Source organism: Myotis myotis, unplaced genomic scaffold (assembly GCF_014108235.1).
Source record: "Myotis myotis isolate mMyoMyo1 unplaced genomic scaffold, mMyoMyo1.p scaffold_m19_p_6, whole genome shotgun sequence".
In the NCBI taxonomy this organism is placed as follows: domain Eukaryota; kingdom Metazoa; phylum Chordata; class Mammalia; order Chiroptera; family Vespertilionidae; genus Myotis; species Myotis myotis.
Window position 1 is genome coordinate 61,107,877 of NW_023416368.1, and position 6,637 is coordinate 61,114,513.

Sequence of the window (6,637 nt, forward strand, 5' to 3'; positions counted from 1 at the left end):
TGCCCCCTGGTGGTCAATGTGTGTCATAGTGACCAGTCATTCCCAGTTGTTGTGCTGTTAGGGTCAATTTGCATATTACCCTTTTATTATATAGGATAGAGGCCTGGTGCATGGATGGGGGTCGGCTGGTTTGCCCTGAAGAGTGTCCTGGATCAGGGTGGGGGTCTCGCTGGGGTGCCTGGCCAGCCTGCATGAGGGGCTGAGGGCCATTTTCAGGTTGGCCATGCCCCCCGGCAACCCAAGCTCCCAGCCTCTCCTTTTTTTCTGTTTTTCTTTTTTCTGGGATTTATTTATCTTGTATAATTGAAACTTTGTAGCCTTGAGCGGAGCCCAGGTCCAGCCAGGGCAGGCGGGAAGCTTGGCTTCCTCCATAATCGGGTGCAATCCAATCTTCCTGCTTGCTCCAGCTCCGTGGCTGCTGCCATCTTAGTTGGATTAATTTGCATACTCACTCCTGATTGGCTGGTGCGCATGGCTTGTGGGCGTGGCTTGAGCGTAGTGGAGGGACAGTTAAGTTGCATGTTTCTCTTTTATTATATAGGATAAAACTTCAGTTAAGTCACCTGTAATATACTGAAATGTTTGGATATTTTCAAACTGTATAGAAATTGATTTAAATTCTTTCATATGATCTGAATATTGGCACAAATGACATTAGGAGTACTCCCAATTAAATTATAGTTTAAAGAATTTTTAGAAAGGTACACAATTTATACAGTATTTGTGTGATCTTTCCATTACACAAACTTAGTTTCCTTATAGTTTTATTACCTTATAGTTAGTTTTTTAATGTTAAGCCTTTCAGTTTACTTATTTTAATTTTTTTTTCAGGAAATGTACTTAAGAAGATTTCTGAGAGAATATACTCAGTTTTCCTGCTGTGATTAAACAAGACACGGCTGTATTTTGTAAGTTCACCTATTTTTATCTAAATAGAGAAGACTTTCTGCTGCAGAGAACCACTTTTTTTTTCCCTTTTGGAATTAAAGTAAACTTTTGCTTTAATGGAAGACTTAAATGATTTTATTTTTTTTCAAGCTTCCTTTACCTAATATTTATTTAATTTCAATAAATAGTGAAAAGCAGTTCTTTTTTTAATGAACTCTGTTTCCTTCTATCTATTAGCCAATGTTTTAATGACTTGAGATAAGAACTTTATCAGTTGATGAGCTAGTTAAAGGGGCAGTGCTGTCAGTAATACTGATTTTGCTTGGATAAATATATTGGTCATTATACTCCATTTCAGTGAACAAATATATTCAGTTTTATCTATAGTAACTACCATATGTGGTCTCATGAAGGTTACTGACTACTGACTATCTTTAGGAAATATATTGATTTTATCTTATTACTAGTACTTGGATTTTACATTCATGAATTTATAAGATTGATTTTGATGAGATTGACTTTGATGTACTAGAATCTCATACTCATTTATTTCACATGACACAAAGCAAAAAACAAAGGCTGCTGTCTAGAGTTGTGAATGACATTAAATTGAATGTTTCCTGAACCTTCAAATTTATAACCAACCCCTTTGATTATCTCAAAGTTGAGAAATTGTGCTATTTCAGTTTTTAAAGCATAGTGTAAAGCAAATAGATTTCCTCCTCTTTTACAAGATGCCTTCTGGTATGGAGATAAAATAGTCTCTTTGACTCTAATTAGACTTCTATGCCATACCCAGTAGATTGAGAGAATGTCACTTATTTTGACATTTACAACTTTAAAAAATATTTTATTGTGCTCTCTCTCTCTCGCTCTCTCTCTCTCTCTCTCGCTCTCTCTCTCCTTTTTACTTTTCTTTCAGGCAGACTACTTCCACTAAGCAAGAGAAAAAAAATTCTGCTATATCCCCCCACCCCCAATAATAAGTGGGTGGAGGATTAACTAGATGAAAAAAATATACCTATAGATCCATAATTAGTGGCACGGTAGCCATTCTAAGTGCTCTTTACCAGAAGTGTTTTGTTAGTATAGTATTTTTTTTTAACAGTTTAATTAGTGCTGAGTATAATAACATGAAGAGCATACTTAAAGATTACAGCAGATCTTAGAAATCTGTATAGTAATTTGGAGGGCATAAATCAGATATAAAAAATCTTGAAATTGGTGGAAAAATCACTTACAAAGAATGAGGAAATTTTATAAAGACAAATATTAACATATCTCATGAAGGAGAAACAAAGATTATGTAGGAGATTAACAAAAACCATCTTAAATTTAAACTATGTTGCAACAATTCCATTTTCCCAAACTATCCATTTATATTATTATTTATCTTCATGGAAACTGTGGAGTTTTACATCTAAAATATTTCATTTAATAAAAGTTATCAGTTTTCTATTCTTTTTTATTAAATAAGGATTTCTCTACATAAATTCCAATCTTTGATCATTGAATAACACCAGCATTAAATTGACTTTCTACAATTTTATATTAACAGAAAATATTATTGAACATTTACAATGTACTAAACCTTATGGATGAAAAATAAAAAAAGAAATTTGCTGTGCAATTATGTCAGTGGTGAATATACATTTTTTTATCAGTATTTCACAGTATGCTTTTTCTCCATTACTATATCAGTTCCTCAGGTCTAAGCAATCCAAGTTGGGAATCATAGAAGTATTATTAGGATTTAGGTTACTAAAATGCAAGAGCCAGGAACAAAAGTGTTCTTGACTTTGGTCACACTCTTGTTGAGTATGCTGAACACTTATGGTCTATTCAGCTGATGAGGAATCTGGAATACAAGGAGGAGGTGCAGGAGAGAAATACAATTTGTGATTAAAATTTCTTGGTAATAGTGTCCCTGATAAAAATTTAAAGGAAGTAGAAAAAGTCTATATGAAGAAGAAAACAGGGAAATAACTAAATATCATTCTTCACAAGTAAAAGTGACTAATAATTTTGTAGTGACTGAAAAAAACCTGAAGTATAATAAACCTGCACTGTTATCAGTAAAGACTTTTATGCTGTGAGAATTTATATGCACTAGAATAACTACAGATAGAGCTTTGAAAATCCCTATTTTGAAAGATTTTTTGAAAACAAAACTGATCCTATCTTGCAGGGACTACCTGAGGGAAAAAAAGTGCTCATTTACCAACATGAAATCTTTCAAATCCAGTCACTATTTTACATTCTGTCTTAGGTCATTAGCTTCAATCAACATTGGCTTTGCTTTCCTGAGACCATACAGAGGAGGAAGTTAACTGGTTTAGCAAACATTTGCTCAGCTATGGTCCCAGTTGCATAACTGTCCAGTGCCTAATGGAGAATTAGTACCATTTTCTCTACTGGTGTAAAGCCATGATCAAAGTAGTCCTTCTGTATTTGGAATGAGAACACCCCTGGGAGCTACACTATGTCATCTGGCTGGAATTCATCTAAGTAAGTGTTTTAATGAGCACATTAAAAAAAAAATCACAGCTATATTTTTGCTGTCCATTATTGATACTCCCTTAAGAAGGGATTATACTTCACACACCTTTCAATGAGGTTATTTTTCTGGTATTTTGACAATGGATGATTTCAGCTTAGAAATCATGTTAACACTAGTTTTTTTAAAAAATATATTTTATTGATTTTTTACAGAGAGGAAGGGAGAATGATAGAGAGTTAGAAACATCGATGAGAGAGAAACATCAATCAGCTGCCTCCTGCACATCCCCCACTGGGGAAGTGCCCGCAACCCAGGTACATGCCCTTGACCGGAATCAAACCCGGGACCCTTCAGTCCACAGGCCGACACTCTATCCACTGAGCCAACACTAGTTATTTTAATAGTCTTTCTTTTCCCATGAACTCAGTAGAGATGAAATCAGCTTTATATTTTTCCAGATTTTTTTCCTTTTTTTTAAATTTAAGGAATTTAATCAAATGAATATTTGTGAGAAGAGTTGTGGGGAATAAAAGAAAATTATAAAATATCACTGTTTCTAAATGCTATAATCTCATTGTGGAAGATTATTTATATAAAATTAAACATAGGCTTAATGACAATAAAAATGCCAACTATATTATAATTCTCTGACCTCCCACATCCATCTTAGTCTATTCTTTGTATACTATATATATATATATATATAGTCAAAGAGATGTGGGGGGGGCACGCAAGGAATGAAAGAAATGCTATAGTTATTCAGATAATCACTGTAAATTACAATTAAGAAATTAAATATAGGTAAAAAGATGGATACTAAAGGACTGATATCATAGATAGGACAAAGTCAGGCTTGATGTGATAATACATTCCAGCTTTATAGGTATTGGAAAAAGAACCTTCCATATTTTGTTTGTCTTCCATGGTTGTTTTTTGTATCAGCCTTTGGTAGACACCTTGAACAAAACTTAAATGCAATTATACAAGAAAACAAATTATGGCAGCTTTCTGACTATTTATCTATTTCTCAGTGCTTTTATTTTGAGATGTGAGGAAATATTTTTATAGGTACACATGAAAATGACAGACATGATCACAGATAAAAGTGAAGACAGTCTAACCAGAAAGCTTTAACACCTGTCAGCTGTTGAACCTGACGTTCTGGATATGACATGCTTGCAGGACTGAAAGAAATGATAATTTCTATTTCAACGGAATCCACACCAACCTCCTTATAATCACTCTCAAGGGTGGCCATGTCCTCATGGGCCTGAGAACACTCTCCTTCCTACATGCCCCACCCACATAACAGGGGACAAAGGCACACTTAGCAAACATTAGGTCAAACTTGTGGTCCAGGTGAGCCCAGGCCTCAGCAGTAGCTGTGATGTCGCTCAGCATGCACACAGCTCACTGTACTTTGGCCAGGTCTCCAACAGGGACCACAGTGGGAGGCTGGTAATTAATATCAATTTTGAAGCCATTGGGGCACCAGTCTACAAACTGGATGCTGGCCTTGGTTTTGATGGTGGCAGTGGAAGCACTGACATCTTTGGGAACCATGTCCCCAAGGTACAACAGGCAGCAAGCCATGTATTTACCATGGCGGGGTCACATTTCACCATCTTGCTGGCTGGCTGAGAGCATTGGTGACCTCTGCTGCAGAAAGCTGTTCATTGTAGGCTTTCTCGGTAGAGATGACGGGGGCATATGTGGCCAGAGGGAAGTGGATACAGAGATAGGCACATGGTTGGTTTGGAATCAACATTCAGGGCTCCATCAAACCTCAGGGAAGCAGTGATGGAGGACACAATAGGGCTAATCTGAGTGTTCCATGATGGTGTGGGTGGTAAGAATGAAGTTGTAGGGCTCAACTACAGCTCTGGAAACCTGGGTGGATGGGTAAATGAAGAACTTTAGCTTGGAATTCTTGCCATAAATCGACAGATATATATCATCAGCAGGGAGGTGAATATAGAGCCAGTTCCCCCACCAAAACTGTGGGAAAACAAGAAGATCTGAAGACCTGTGCACCTGTCAGCCAGTTTCCGAATTTGGTCCAAGATGAGGTCAATGATCTCCTTGACAATGATGTAGTGCCTGTGGGCATAGTTATTGGCAGCATCTTCCTTTGATGAGCTCCTTAGGAAGGAACTCTAAGTGCTTAAAAAACTGCTAAAAGGATATCTAAAAGTTTTGTGTCTTTGTCTTAAAGATTTTGACCAAAGATCTTGAAGATATTCTATATATTATCAACACAGTGAAACTGTTTCACTCTTAATGAGTTTAATTGATTGAAATTCAATTGTGATCAGTCTGCTAAGGAAACAAGGTTTCCTAAGTAGTGATGGAAAACGTGTGTGCATTTTTCTTTTAAATTTATGTTCTATAATAGGGAGTTATGGAAGTTTGTTATTTGGAGTAAAGTTCTTAACACCTGTAAATGAAAAAATAAGTTGATGTGTAACATAAGTACAAATGTTTAAGTGTAAAAATTATAACTCTCTAAAAGGAAAACTCAGTTTCCTTTTAGTTAGAGATTCTTTTATAGAATAGAGATTAATATAGTGAGTACCAGTTTCCAAAAGAACAAAAATGTATCTATTATGTCTTCTTGTGAGCTGCAGCAATGTTCCTTGATGATTTAGCAGAGAGATAGCCATTCCTTCTTCTTTGTTCATAATGACTATCAATTACATCGGTGGACATCCATAATCCAAAATATAACAAATTACAAGCATTAGGTTCTCCATTTTTATTGTTTTTACATATATATAACACATTCTTGATTTAACTTCAGAAACAATATTGACAAAATTTATATTTGAGTAATTTATTTAAGAAAAATTTTAATAGTGTAACGAACTCTAATTTGTTTTTCCTGCATAATTAACAGCTGTGACTTTCTATTTCATTTGTCTTAACATTCACATTAATGGATTCACCTTTTGTCCTGCTCTGAACTTGATACTGGGAAAGGTTTTATGCATCATTGCTTCTTAATATGCCTCAGGTAATTGGTCCTATTACAGTAGCTTATACAATACTTACCTGAGAAAATGAGAGACACCTTTTCAAGAAATAACACTTATCTCAAACTGATTTTGTTTCAGTGAGATTGTTAGCAACATGGAAGATGTTTTGACAAATATATACATTTACAAAAATTTCAAACAGTATTTTATGGATGGGCAGACTTGATTAATTGTATTGATTGGATTTGGTTGGATAGAGTATGAAAGTCAGACT

At 35.3% G+C, this 6,637-nt stretch overlaps 1 pseudogene; it reads right to left on the reverse strand.

Moving 5' to 3' along the window:
- Positions 1-4,481: 4,481 nt before the first annotated feature.
- Positions 4,482-6,378, reverse strand: LOC118658475 (annotated as a pseudogene).
- Between the last annotated feature and the right edge of the window lie 259 nt (positions 6,379-6,637).